The sequence below is a fragment of the Dipodomys merriami genome, unplaced genomic scaffold (assembly GCF_024711535.1).
Source record: "Dipodomys merriami isolate MVZ:Mamm:240054 unplaced genomic scaffold, mDipMer1.0.p SCAF_9, whole genome shotgun sequence".
NCBI classification, from domain to species: Eukaryota; Metazoa; Chordata; class Mammalia; order Rodentia; family Heteromyidae; genus Dipodomys; species Dipodomys merriami.
Window position 1 is genome coordinate 44,729,927 of NW_027206512.1, and position 13,932 is coordinate 44,743,858.

Consider the following 13,932-nt stretch of genomic DNA (forward strand, 5'->3'; position numbering starts at 1 on the left):
GCTTAGAAAACCAACCTTAATCCTGTGTCTCATTTCTCCTCTCTATAACTACTGCAAGTCACTCATGAATGTAACTAGTAACAGAAGAAAGACAACATGGGTGATATTGGAATACTTACCTTAAACTGCTATCCCAGGATCATATGCTATCATAGATGAAGACATTTAGATATCTTAAGATGCCTTAAATTTAAATGTAAGGGCATCTTAAATTAAGACATCTCTATAACTTTTTGGCAGTCCCATGTTTCTCCAGCTGGCTTTGTCTGGTTTTGTGTGGCAGATGGGAGGTTTTATTCCTAAGTCTGTCTAGCTGCCACTACTATATCTTATGTACCTCTGGAATTTGAGTCTGTTCTGGTCGTCCCAGCCTTCAGGAAAGAGGATGGCTACAAAGTTTTAATTAAATGAGATTCTTGTAAGAAGTCTTTTGGAAAGTATAAAATTGTTTCACAAGTATAGAGATTTTTGTACATTGTAAATACAGATATTACAATGGCTAGTTGCTGCAAAGTGGTAAAATTACAATAGAGAACACTCAGGATCCAACAAAAATCTAAGGGTTTTGTCTTAAGCTCAGTAGTAGAAAACTTGCTTCATCTATGTGAAGCCCTGGGTTCCGTCTCCAGCATTGCCAAAGGGGGGAAAAAACCCAACCAACCAATCAACCAAACTCCCCAAATAAAACCAAACAGCAAAACAAAACAAAACCAGACCACAAAGCGTTCTTAACTCTCCAGTGTTATCTCGGGCAAGCTGCTCTAGGAACTCAGTGGATACCCAGGGCTATTCTTTGTGGCATTACTGGGCAGATCCGGATGCCTTTATCTGGTTCATACAAAGTTCTGGTTATTTAAGATGCTCACTGTACACTTCACAGCCTGACAGCACATGGGGAGGAGTTAAAAGAACAAGTTTTCTTTGAAGAAGTGATACAGGAATCTCAGGGAGAATGCCTGTCTGTCATCCTTAGGCATGTGAAGATACCTTCAATCTCCTCAAACTATTGCTTTCTCAAGCTTTGATAATGAGGTCCCTGTGGAATTGTGGTACTTACATTTCCTTATGCTGGTTTCTAGAAGAAATGAATGAGAGGGAGGGATGAGGTGGGCTGGGGCCGGAATGAGTGAAGAAGGAACGTGGTTATATGTGTTTAAATATTCAGACACATCAGTATGTGATGCGATGTTTCCTTTTGTTAAAGCTTTCCCTTTTCTGTTTTCTCTTGCAGATATGGCTTTCTTTGAAGAATTCAAAGAAACGGAAAACTTGAAAGATATGAAGTTGCTTCGGGAATATTTTTATATATTTTATACAGTTTCTATGAAGTCAGCAGGCATGCAGATAAAACCTAAAAGGGAATTTTTTTTTTTTTTTTTTTTGGCTATACTGCTGGATACAGAATTTGGTTTGCTTTGAAACAAGTTCTGGTTTAACAAGTCTAATGGAAAATGTATTAGTAGATTCCAGGGAAGGAAAGAGCTCATTGGTGATCTTACTGTTCACGCTAGCCACTGCTCCTGGGGAGCATATACACGCTCAGCTCCCCCAGGATCACTGGGGAAAGGAGGGGCAGGGAGGGGAGGGGGAGGCACAAAGGAGTTACACACACACACACACACACACACACACACACACACACACACACACACACACACACACACACACACACACACACACACACACACACACACACACACACACACACACACACACACACACACACACACACACACACACACACACACACACACACACACACACACACACACCCTGGCTATTACAAAAGATGAGCTTTCCATGGCAAAAGGCCCTTGGAGATCCTCTAGTCTTGTGCTGAGAAGATGATCTCCTAAGAGATCCTGGAATCAGATGGGACCAGACACTTGACTGGATTCCTAGACCAACACTTCAGCTTAATTAACTCCAGCGGCCATGCTGTTTCTGAGTCACTTACAATATATTGAGAAATTCCTGTTTTTCGTAACTTAAGCTAAGCAACTCATTTAGTCCAATGAATAAACAGAGAAAAATGGTTTCAAGTCACTAAGAGGGAAAAAGAAAATATTCTCATTTGACAACCAGAGGCCAAAACAATGCACTGAAGCAAGATGAGCCGGTAGAGAACTCAGTGTATCCTGCCTTCCGTCTTGTGGCTCATGCTCAGTATTTCAAAGACTCGGTGGCTTCTTTCTGTTAAGGTTGAGACAGTCGCTTCCTTCCCTCCCTCCCTTCCTCCCTTCTTTTCTTCCTTCCTTTCCTTTCCTTTCCTTTCCTTTCCTTTCCTTTCCTTTCCTTTCCTTTCCTTTCCTTTCCTTTCCTTTCCTTTCCTTTCCTCCCCTTTCCTCCCCTTTCCTCTCCTTTCCTCTCCTTTCCTCTCCTTTCCTCTCCTTTCCTTTCCTTTCCTCTCCTTTCCTTTCCTTTCCTTTCCTTTCCGTTCCTCTCCGTTCCTCTCCGTTCCTTTCCTTTCATTTCCTTCTTCCCTTATCCCTTCCTTCCCTCCCTGCCTTCCTCCCTCCCTCCTTCCTTCCTTTTCCTCCCTCTACCTGTATCTCTCTCTCCTCCTCTTTCTATGTCTCCCCTTCCACTTTCCATCTCTCCAGCTGGAAGAACACAGAAGAGCAGATAGTATTTAGGTCAGTCTGGGAGTGGGGCTGTGAGAATGCTCTAAGACCTGCCTTCCAGGTGTTGGTGCCATGCCTTGGGTGCTCTTTTATCTCAAAGAGAAAAGGCACGTTTGCCATTTGGCACTTCCAAAATGACTTTCATAAAAATAGACTCCAAAGTATTTACTGTCATTATACTTACTTGGTTCTGTTTTTGTCATCACACTAAAAAATTCTAACCTTTTAAATGAATGATAGCTTTTATTTGATGTGAATTCTTACTGCCCACTCGTAAACAAGATGTGTGGCTACAGAGTAGAAGTCAGTATGGATGTAAATCTCAGTGTAGACCTGAAAGTATCATAGGAGTTTTAAGAGTCTGTGTAAATACTAGATGTGAGATCTAGGCCAATACTTTTACTTAAAAAAACATATATACATATAAAAATGAGCCCTCTAAATGGTGAGGCATAAATTGTAAGATATTCTTCAGCTTTAATTTTTTAAAAAATTTTACTCGTCAGAGCACTTTTTAAAAAAAAAAAACAGCAATACAACAGGCAAGAGAATACTCAAAAATATTTAAAATTGTATTTATATGAAGAGTACGTTTTAAATATTTTTCTATTACTTGAGCAGTTTGTATATGGCTAGTTTCCAAATATTGCCAAAAGTTAAGCTATTCAATATTTCCAACACATCAGCTTTTTACTGGTTTATACTAGCTGAGGAGAATTCTTCAGTGTTCCCAAAGCAACTGATGTTTACAGGTCTTGTCTTTTTCTTTTCCTCCCTGAGAAGGGCTGAGGATCCGGGATGAAAACACTAATGATGGATAGCTTCTTGGCGTGATCAGTGGACTGGCTACCACCTTGGTGTAAACATTCGTACAGGAAAAACTTTTTCACCCCTTTTTGAGTGTCAAATGTATTTTTAACTTGTCTGGTTTGTACTTTGGCTTCTTTTGTACTACCAAAGCAGAGTTAAAAATAAAAAAAAATAAGTTGAACACAGTGTGTTGTGAATGACCCAATGTTTGGTCCCTGGAACCTTCAAAATTCAACTGTGGTAGTATAATTTACCAAGTTTGCACTCCCCCACACCCCCTCATGGGGGTCTAGGCATTGTCATTGAGCTTTTTTGCTCAAGGCAAACACTCTCCCACTTTGAGCCACAGTTCCACTTCTGGCTTTTTTTAGGTGGTTAATTAGAGATAGGAGTCTCGTGGCTTTTCCTGGCTGGGCAGGACTGGCTTCGAACTGTGCATTCCTCAGATCTCAGCCTCATGACTAGCTAGGATTACAGGCATGCACCCTGGCCTGAGCTTTTACAGGACCTAATTTCTTAGACCTTGACTTGTCAGGTCATCACTTGGCTATTATTCACTGGATTTTTCCATTGAGATTAACTTTAGATATTGAGATGAGCTATAAAACAATGTAAAATTCATGTGTTCCTTGAATTCATTTCTCTATTGCATGAACACTTCACGTTACCACAACAATCAAACCCAAGGATTTAACATGGGTCTGGTGCAGTTGATTAGATTACATTCGAGGCTCATTAGTTTCACAAGCGCCTCTTTTTCTTTCCAGAATCTCCCTAACTCTCCTGTGACCTGTGTTTTCAGATTGTTTTAAACGTTTATATTTTATTGATGTTATAAAGGTGATGTATGGAACAGTTACAGTTAAATGAGTCAGGTAAAGAGTACATTTCTTTTTGGACAATTTCACCCCTTCCCTTATTCTCTCCCAGTTTTCCTTCCCATCCCCACCCATAAGTTGCATAGTTCAATTTTAATATAGTGTCCGGTGAGTCACACTGTTTTTCAGATCTTGATGCTTTCTGGTTTTCTTGGTTCATTTTGTAGAAAGCTCTGTGACTTGCAGGTTATTGCCTCTTTCTCAGGATTCCATGGAGGTTTTGCATTAGAAAAAAGATACTCTGTGGGTGGTGTGCCACAGCGATGATTTGTGACACTGCGCAACATTTGGTTCCTCTGTCTGGTCAGTGCCCTGTCCACCAAGTTTACTTGGTAAAGTTGCTGTTTTTGCCTTGGTAATGAATAAACATTTTTGAGGGAAGACTTAAAAATGAGGCCACTAGCCTTGTGCTTGAACTTCCACCTAGTAATGTCACCATCTGTATTCCTTTCCTGGGCTTCCTTTAATTAATGATGTAAGACTGGGTGGCCTGAGACAGCCATTTACTGTTGGACAGTTGAGGAGAGGGCCAGAGTTGAAGATCAAGTCAGCTCCTTAAATTCCTGTGGTGGCTAGCTGTTCATGGTTTAAAGCAGCTGAATCTCAAGATCTGTTTACATGGCCCTCTTCCGTGTGTGTGTGTGTGTGTGTGTGTGTGTGTGTGTGTGTGTGTGTGTGTGTGTGTGTGTGTGTGTGTGTGTGTGTGTGTGTGTGTATGTCCCCTTTTTTTGTCCTTATAAGGCCACCAGACACTGGGTTTAGGATCCACTGCAATCCACTGTGACTTCATCTTAGAGACTAAATATGTTCATGGTTCACAGGTCCTGGGAGTCTTGTGGGATGCTTTTCCACCTACTGTGCCATCCTGAGGGGGGGCGGGAGGGTCTTGCCTACAGTTACTGCTATGATAAGAACTCAGGTGGGCACTATTATTTTTTAATTTTTTCTTCCTATGGTCAGGAAACCCGGATCTTAGTTTCTACAACATTTTTGAGTATTTATTTAACCCAACCATACATGTAAAGTAGTTTGATGCTCACTGGTAACAAACACGTGATGAGCTTGAGGACAGTGTGTATGTACTGTTTCTTTCCCCATCTTTTCAGTATTAGATTTAAAAACTAGTTGTTTGTCCAGATCTTTTGGTAATCCGCTTGCTTCCACTTAGCTGTGAGATTCATTTGTAAGATAGGGTCATTTGTCACGATCTGCATTCCAACATTCTGGCAAAAAAAAAAAAAAAAGCAAGCTTTGTTCTTTTGGTGTCTCATGGAGTTCAGACTTGGAATTTACAGGTGTGTTAGTGTGTATGCATGCACGCAGGTTCCCTTTGGTAATAAAATGTTCAGAAGTAACTTCTGAAGAGGATGTGGAAACACTGACATAGTTTTGCTTCACAAAATCCTGAAGATCCAGAAGATACACAGATACACAGCACAAGGAAGATGCTAGAAATTCTCCAAATTCTGTGACTTGGTGGTGGCAGTCATTTTTTGGTTGTTTTAATCTCAGCCCTTTTGATATTCACATTAGTAAAAGTCCAGTGCAGAATGGGTGGTGCTGAGCTACTATTTAGGGGTCACCTTTGCTCAGCTTTTCAGACAGAAGTGAGCAATTGGGAAGGTAGAAGATGACCCTGTGCTAGCCTGGTAGTGTCAGCTTGGACGACTGACTGGTTCAGTGATGTCCAGAGGAGTCAGCTCTGGGTGAATCTTCCTCGGGGTGGGGGGGAGGGAGGGGGCATCCTTGGTCTTGAGTGCTCCCACATTTCCCTCTCAAGTCTGTCTTGCTTGCCACACTTGTTCTCTAGGATGCTGACAGTGAAAGGTAGGACCTTTCCCCCAATCCTACAGGGCAGCAGAATGTTGGGTGCTTGGAAGTAGTGCTTATTGCTGAGTCGCTGGCTGGGATCAAAGTGACTGTTTTGTACCAGAAGTACCAATTCTTGCATCCTTTTCACCTTTTTACTGGCATGTTAGTTTTTTTTTCTTTCTTGTCTTGGGGCTTGAACTGAACTGTGGGCCTGGGTGCTGTCCCTCAGCTCTTCAGCTCAAGGCCAGTGCTCTACCATTTGAGGTAACAGTGCCACTTCCGCCTTTTTCTGTTTATATGGTGCTGAGGAATGGAACCCAGGGCCTCATTCATGTGAGGCAAGCACTCTTACCACACCCACCTTTCCAGCCCTGTATTCTCTCCTTCATTTTCCAGCAGGCCTGTTCATTCAGTTCATAATCTCCCCTAAAGGACCCTCATTGGAGAACTAGCACCTAACGGTACCCCCTGGGAGTTCATGGTTTGCATTCCACAGCTGTCCAGACCTGCCAGTCCTTTGTTGCACACAGCTGGTACCCGATCTCCCTCTGCTGGCTAAGTATGGGAACTGCAGAGCGGATGGCATGGCTGTTTAGTGGTGGTGCTATTAGTTACCTTTCCGGCCCTGTGTGCTGAAAGCATTCTTGACTTTGTGTGTGTGTGTGTGTGGAATGAATAATAAAAGCATACATTTGAAAATGAGAGAATGCCATTAGCTATTTTGTGAGAGTAAGAGATCAATTTTGACTTTATTTAACCCACTTTTGGATCTTGCCGTTTTGTCTTCCCCACCCCTCAGTTTCAGTTTCTTACTGAGCGTGTGTCCCTGTGGGTGTCACTGTGGATGTTGGTAGGAATGTCTGTGTTCCAGGAGGGAACAAGCCCATGCCCTCCATGTTGCCATGGCAGAGGTGTGGCTCTTGGAAGCTGTTTAGTCTCAGGGAAGTGGCCTGACCTTTTCTCTTCAGTTGGAACGCTAGCTCTTCCCATCTCTGCTGTGTTTGGGGGAAATTACCATCTCTTCCTGAGTCCCAGTGTCTTCCTCTATAAAGCCACCTGCCTCAATGTGGGATAGTGAGACTTAGGCATGCTGTCATACAGCCTGTCATGCCTCAACATTTGCTCTAGAGGGCACTGTTGGAAGTGACTGTTGGTACCTTTGGGTTTTCTGACAAGATGCCTTAACGCTGAAGGAAGAGAGGGCTAGTTTGGCCCAAGGTTTTGAGGGGATGAAAAGTCTACTCTTGGCAGCGGCAAGAGGTGAGGGCCTTATGTTGTTGTAACATGGATGGCATCATATGACAAGAGTGTGAGCGGCCACCAAGCATGTATAGAAAAGGCAAAACAGGGGTGACCTTTCCTTCCTTCCTTCCTTCCTTCCTTCCTTCCTTCCTTCCTTCCTTCCTTCCTTCCTTCCTTCCTTCCTTCCTTCCTTCCTTCCTTCCTTCCTTCTTTCCTTCCTTCCTTCCTTCCTTTCCTGGGGCTAGTACTTATGGCTTGAGTACTGTCTCTGAGCTTCTTTTGCTCAAGGCTAGTGCTCTACTGCTTGAGCCACACAACTCCACTTCCAGTTTTCTACTGGATAATTGGAGATAAGAGTCTCATGGACTTTCCTTCCCTGGCTGGCTTTGAATCACGATCTTCAGATCTTAGCCTTCTGAGAATCTAGGATTACAGGTGTGAGCCACCAGCACCTGGCAACCTTCTCTCGAGGTGACTAGTGCAGTTCACAAGGAATAACTCGCTGAGAAACCTCATCCCATTGTAAGAGACCTAAGGTCCTTAAAAAAGATAATAACTCAGTTTTGTAGGCAGAACCCCCACAACCTAGTTCTCAAAGTACTTACCACTCCTCAACACAGTTACACTGGAAATCAAACTGTTAGCATGCGTTTGAGTGAGGAGAGACCATAATGCTCAGGGTTGGGTCTGTGCACATGTGCCCTTCTACCTCTGATGGACGTGGCCTGTGTACATCCCAGTGCACACTGCTTCTTGCCATGTTGTTTCTTGCACTAAGAAGAACCATAGAATTTAGCAGCCTCGTGGGAGAGGAACAGATGATGGATGATTCAACTTGGAAAGAGGCAGAAATCTAAGAACTCACTCTCCCATGGCCAAACTGCCATTGTTCGATTTTTCCTAGCCCATTTCTGGGGTTCATAAATGTTTCAAGGAAATTGGTCTTTAGCCTTCATCATTTGAGTGTCTGTCACTTGTGACCAAAAAGACAACCAGAAAGATGAATGCAGAAGAGTTACAGAGCCACATGAGTCGCCAAGCCTGACACTCCGTCCAATAGCCGAGGCTTCCAAGAGCTGCCTTAGATGTCGCCAGGAGCCTTCGCCATGGCTGGTTTCTGTTGTGAAAAGCTCTGGAAAGCTCCCTCCTCTTCATTACCTCAGGACGCCATTCCTTCTCTGGATGTGGTACTGGCTTATGATTATAGCTTCCAGGAGTCCGTAAGACAAGAGACTCGGCACTCAGATCCTTTTGTCCATCTGTAACCTTAAACTCGCTGGGCCACAATCCTCTAACTCTGAAGTGTGGATAGTGTGGGCTTTGGATAATGTGAGCCTTGACAATTCCATGTGAGCATGCATGTGTAATGCACAGGCCTGGGGACAGTTGGCATTCATTCACTTGTCTCCAATGCTACAAACAACCAGGCTACTGGCCTCAGAGCAGCTGGGGTTCTAACCCGATTCAGTGAAGGAAATGATGTAGTTTGGCCACATGAGAATCTGTTCTTGATGTTTCTGCCTTCTAAGATGGTGTCTTCTGGTAAAAGGCACCCCTTAATTGCTTTAAGGTGATGATGCTCTTTTCCTGCAGTTGAATGGACTGAAATATATGAGTTAAAGGGTTCCTTCTCGCATAGAATTGAACTGAATCTATGAGGTAATAGGTGCGTTTGATTTTTATCTTATGATAAAAGCTCAGTATTTCAGTGAGTTGAAAAGAACTCTACTTTTGTTGCCAAGTTAATCTAGCTGAGAAATAACAGACAAAAAGGCTCTTGGAGTCTAACATTATACCCAAACTGCAGTATGTATTGGTTTGCTTATTATGGGTAAATATATATTAACATTGGTCAAATCAAAGAAAAGCCCCACAAAAAGCCATAATACATTAAAAAATCAAGGGCAACTCTTCAAATCATCAGCCAAATTCCCTATAGTTTCTGTTTGCATTAAAAATGCATTTTATCTTATAAAAATGTATCTGGAGCAAGGGAAGATAAAAGAAATAGGTCAGTTTTGATGAGATATTCATTTCAAACACAGTGTGAATTTGCCTCTCAATTACATTTTGACCTTAGATGAGAATTAATGATGTAAGTAGCATAGGAGTTACACAGATTAGAAATTAATATTATTAGAAGTGGTTCAGAGACCTTTCATTGGTAGCAATCAAGATTTTATTGTTTAATGGGAGGAGGCAAAATTTGATCAAAGGAGGCTGTTCATGTATGAAAATAACCAATAAAATCCTTCACGTGGTATCATTAACACATGCTAATAAAAATGTTAGAAGGGTGAGTTCACCCTCATAAAAGTTGTCCAAGGACCTTATAGCTGTGTGATCAAATCACACTGGATGCTCACGGGTGAACGTATGAGACCCTTGGAGCCTAAGGAACTTTGGTCCTGTGACCCATGTACAAACTCAAGTTCCATGGCCAGCAGATGACTGCAGAGATCCCACACACCTTGCCTAGCTTTTCTAGTCTATTTATTAAAATCTTCTTTATAACTAGTGGAGAAACACCCTTATAGCATTCCTCACTTAATACACATGTAACATCATTATGCATGGCCAAATTGTTCCCAGCGCGCCCACTTTTGTCTAAAGTTCCCTTACCTTTCAGATTTTACATCCTTTTATCATGTGATGGTTGTATTATTCCTGAAAAACCCCTCAGCTACCCAAATCCTCGTCAGCAGATAGAAATCAGCGTAGTTCTTGCACAGAACCCACACAAATCTCTTGTGGGCTTTAACTCATATCTAGATTACTCATAATAACGAATATGATTCTCAGAGGAGGTAAGTGCTATGTCCATAGTCGTTAGTCTGCATTGTTTAATGACGAATGTGGGTATTCTCAGTACAAACGTGGGTTTACTTATTTTTAAACTTTTGCTTTATGAATTTTTATTTCTGATGCGGGACAGATGTCTTCCATTCCCCCAAATGAACCATGTGCTGCCCTAGAAAGACACGAGGTTTCTAAAAGTCAGGTGCTGGGAACTGGGAAGGCTTTGTAGTTCCCCAGTCTATCCCTCCTCGATGGGGTAGGGACATAGTTACTTGAATTATTATACAATTATTCCTCTCATCCACCCAATCCCTTAAACAAAATGACTACTAAAAAAATCTGATGTATAGAAGAAAGGATTCCTTGCGGGGACGTGAACTTAGGATCACCCATGGACAAGGGAGGGGAAGGGGAGCGGGAGGCTGTTTGTGCTGCAGGGCTTCCTTTCTGGCTGCATCCTGTATCCACCGTGTGTCCACTTCATCTGCTGGCAACCGCACAGAGTGGGCCACTGAGCCTGGAGGGAGCGGTACTCCCCTGACAAACTGTGGTGATATTTCTCAGGCCCTGTGACACTGATGTCCGTCAGTTTGATGTTGAGATAGAATCCACAGAACGGAGGGTTCCACAGATGCTCAGGTTATTCTTAAGCTCCACCAGCACACCCTTGCCCATGATAGCCTTGAAAAAGGAGTGGAAGAGCAAGGTGCTGGTGCCATGAGCTATGGGCTGCACCAGATCAAAGAGAGCTGAGCCCCACGGGCCAGATGCTGGGTGGGAACCTGTGAAACTTTCATATATATATATATATATATATATATATATATATATGTATATATATATTATATATTCCCATAATTAACAGTAGCCCTTAAAACACTAAATTGCTTAAATTGCTAATAACTGTAAAGGACATTTTTAAAATTTTGTTTTATTTTATTTACTTTTATAATATCTGAGTTGCTATTCACTGCCAGAAAGTTCCTTCTATTGTCTGGCCTCAGACCCTCCTGCTGTTGGAAATTCACTCTCCCCTGAACCCCCTTTCCCTTGGAAAAGAAGGATATCCATGAGAACTAAACTGTGAAATCAGAAAGAAGAACAGAATTATTGATAAAGGGCAAATCCTCTTGGAAAAGAAAAACGCCAGATAAAGGCTGACCAGTAGTCAGCCTTTGCCTCTTTTCCATCCTTGCTAAAAAGCAGAAGAACAACTCTCCCTCACTCAAGTTAACCAAGTTGGCAGCATTGCAGAGGGCTACTGACAACCTTGAGGCTTCTCACCAGCTGCACTGAGTTGCTATATTAGGAGCTTAGAATAAAAATCATTCCTGTAAAATAGATCACCCCCACCCCATGTTGTATTTTGACTTCTGTAATCCACAGACTTTTTGTAATCAAATATCAATAGTGTCAATAACATTGATAGTATTGGTCATGCTGACCAAGTCCAGATTATGTTTTGCCTATGCTCTTGTGACTCAAGGCTACGGTGTTGCTAGGTTTTGCTTTGGTAACCTTGCTTTCTTGTCTCAGTAGCAAGGCCTAAGCCCACCAATTAAAGACCACCACCGAGTAGTCCCACTATGGGCTTATTGAAAATTATTAGTGTGATATTTACCATAAAGAACAAAATTTAAAGGTCATTTAACCATAACCAATGAAAATGTGCCAAACCTGCCTTGCAGAGGCTCGTCTATGTAACTCGATGGAACCACTCCTCTAAAAACCCATCCTACCCTGAGCTCAAGGCCATTCTCCTACTTTCCCAGTAGTAGGAAGCAGACCCCGTGCGACTGTAATCAAGTTCCTTGTTCCTTTAACTGGGTGTCGTGGAGTCTCTTTTGGATCTGGGATAGGATTATTTCTATTGCCAAGGTGGGCATTTTTTTTTTTGAGACAAAGATGTCACTAGGTACCCCAGGTTGGCCTGGAACTCGTGATGCTTCTGCCTCTTCTTCCAACTGCTGGAATTACGAGTATGTGCCACCATGCTTGGTTCAAAGAGGTAAACTTTAATGTGCCCTCAGCACCCTGGCTTGAGTGCGGTGGGGCTCCTGTAGGGGGCAGCAGAGCGTGCTTCACAAGTTGGCTGTATCTGCTGTGACGTGATCATGGGAGAAACTTGCATACTTAGTGCTTTAATAAAAGAGCAACTTATTTTCCCATGAATGATCAGGGAAGGCATTTCACATAAGAAAGAAATGCCAGTTTGTCCCCATCTTCATAACAGAGAGTCTACAAATGAATGTGTTTAATCTATACAACAAGCAACACAAAGCCCCAGCACAAGAATTTCCTCATTTCCCATCATTATGAGCTTTCATAAAGACTCATTGTGCAAAGAGGAGCCCTTTGGGTGAGAAGTGAAATTCAAGGTCAAGGCTGGGGGCCAGGTCCTGGGTCCTGGGCTCTGGGCTGCTGTAGTGACTGTGTTCTATCTGCCAGGTGGCCTGGCTCAGAGGCCAAGCCAGAGAAGTCAGGAGATCTTTGCTCTTCTTTCTGCACTTGGTGTCTCATTCATTTTCCCTAGGACTTCCTGCTTGGGTGAGAGCAGACAGAGGCAGAATGGGACAATGAAAATGACCTACACTTCCTGAGTATGGCCACCGTGTGTGTGTGTGTGTGTGTGTGTGTGTGTGTGTGTGTGTGTGTGTGTGTGTGTGTGTGTGTGTGTGTGTGTGTGTGTGTGTGTATACGCATGCACACCCCATGTAAGAAACCTAAAATTCTCTTCATTTTGCTAGGGAATCTGGTCTGCCATTCTAGCAATTTGCTATTATTATATGCCTTGGAAATGAAGGAAAAAAGTATTTCATTTCCAATCTGAATGGTAGTTCAATTTCCTCCAGTAGTAAAAAAGGAAATGTGAGGTTCTTAGCTCAAGAAACCTCCATGTAACATATAATAATCTTAAATCAAAATCAAGATTTAGCCTGGTAAATCCCATGCCATGCAGATGGCAAAGGATGGTGAACGGTGATGCGCCATCCAATCACAGTTGAGGCCCCTGTCACAGTGTGTGTGTGTGTGTGTGTGTGTGTGTGTGTGTGTGTGTGTGTGTGTGTGGGTGTGTATGAATATTTTCACATTGTCTACACTGTGTGCAGGGCTTCCCTCTCTTCACATTACCTTCCTGCTAAAGTGGCACCAAGCACTAAAACATTACACACAGCAGGATGCCGGCTGTGTATGCTGGACTGCTTGGAAGATAAGCCCAAATGGGAATTTCATTGCATTCTGCCTGTCCTCTGATGTCTGTTAATGGGGTCTCCATATGGGAAGCAGTCAAAATTGCTTTTAAAAACAGCTTGAAATTCTTAGTTACCCATGAACCTTTTTGAAACTGTTATGTGCAAAACCAAACCAAAACAACCTCCCCCCCCAAACCAACCAATTAATAACAGCAGGAAAACAAACAAACAAAAACCTTTACCACTTGAGAGAGTTGTTGAATCCAGGGACTCTGCCACAGTTCTGAGATGTAGAGTAGATACAGAGGGTGTGTTTGCACGCACACCTCACCTTGCCCTTTCCTTGTCTGAATCTATTCATGTGGAGACACCGTGGGAAGTTGGGGTGGTGGGTCTTCCTTCCCTTGGACCAGAGAAAGGTGAAGCCAGTTCTCTATGTAATCTGCAGTGTGAACACCATGTTCTGACTTCTTGCAAACCAGCCTATCCCAGGCTTTTGGGTTTTGAGGATCGGGTGTGGCAGATCCTGACAGCCTCAAACTCCATGTTGATTCTTCCCCCTTCAGTAACTCC

The 13,932-nt window shown here is 42.8% G+C and overlaps 1 protein-coding gene across 1 annotated transcript in view; it reads left to right on the top strand.

Annotated features, from left to right (window-relative positions):
- The window catches only part of Rell1 (RELT like 1), a 56,678-nt gene extending 53,059 nt beyond the window's left edge, over positions 1-3,619 (top strand). The window contains exon 7 of the mRNA XM_070013231.1: positions 1,232-3,619. The gene's annotated coding sequence lies outside the window, so the exon portion shown is untranslated. The remainder of the gene's footprint in view (positions 1-1,231) is intronic.
- Positions 3,620-13,932: the final 10,313 nt, after the last annotated feature.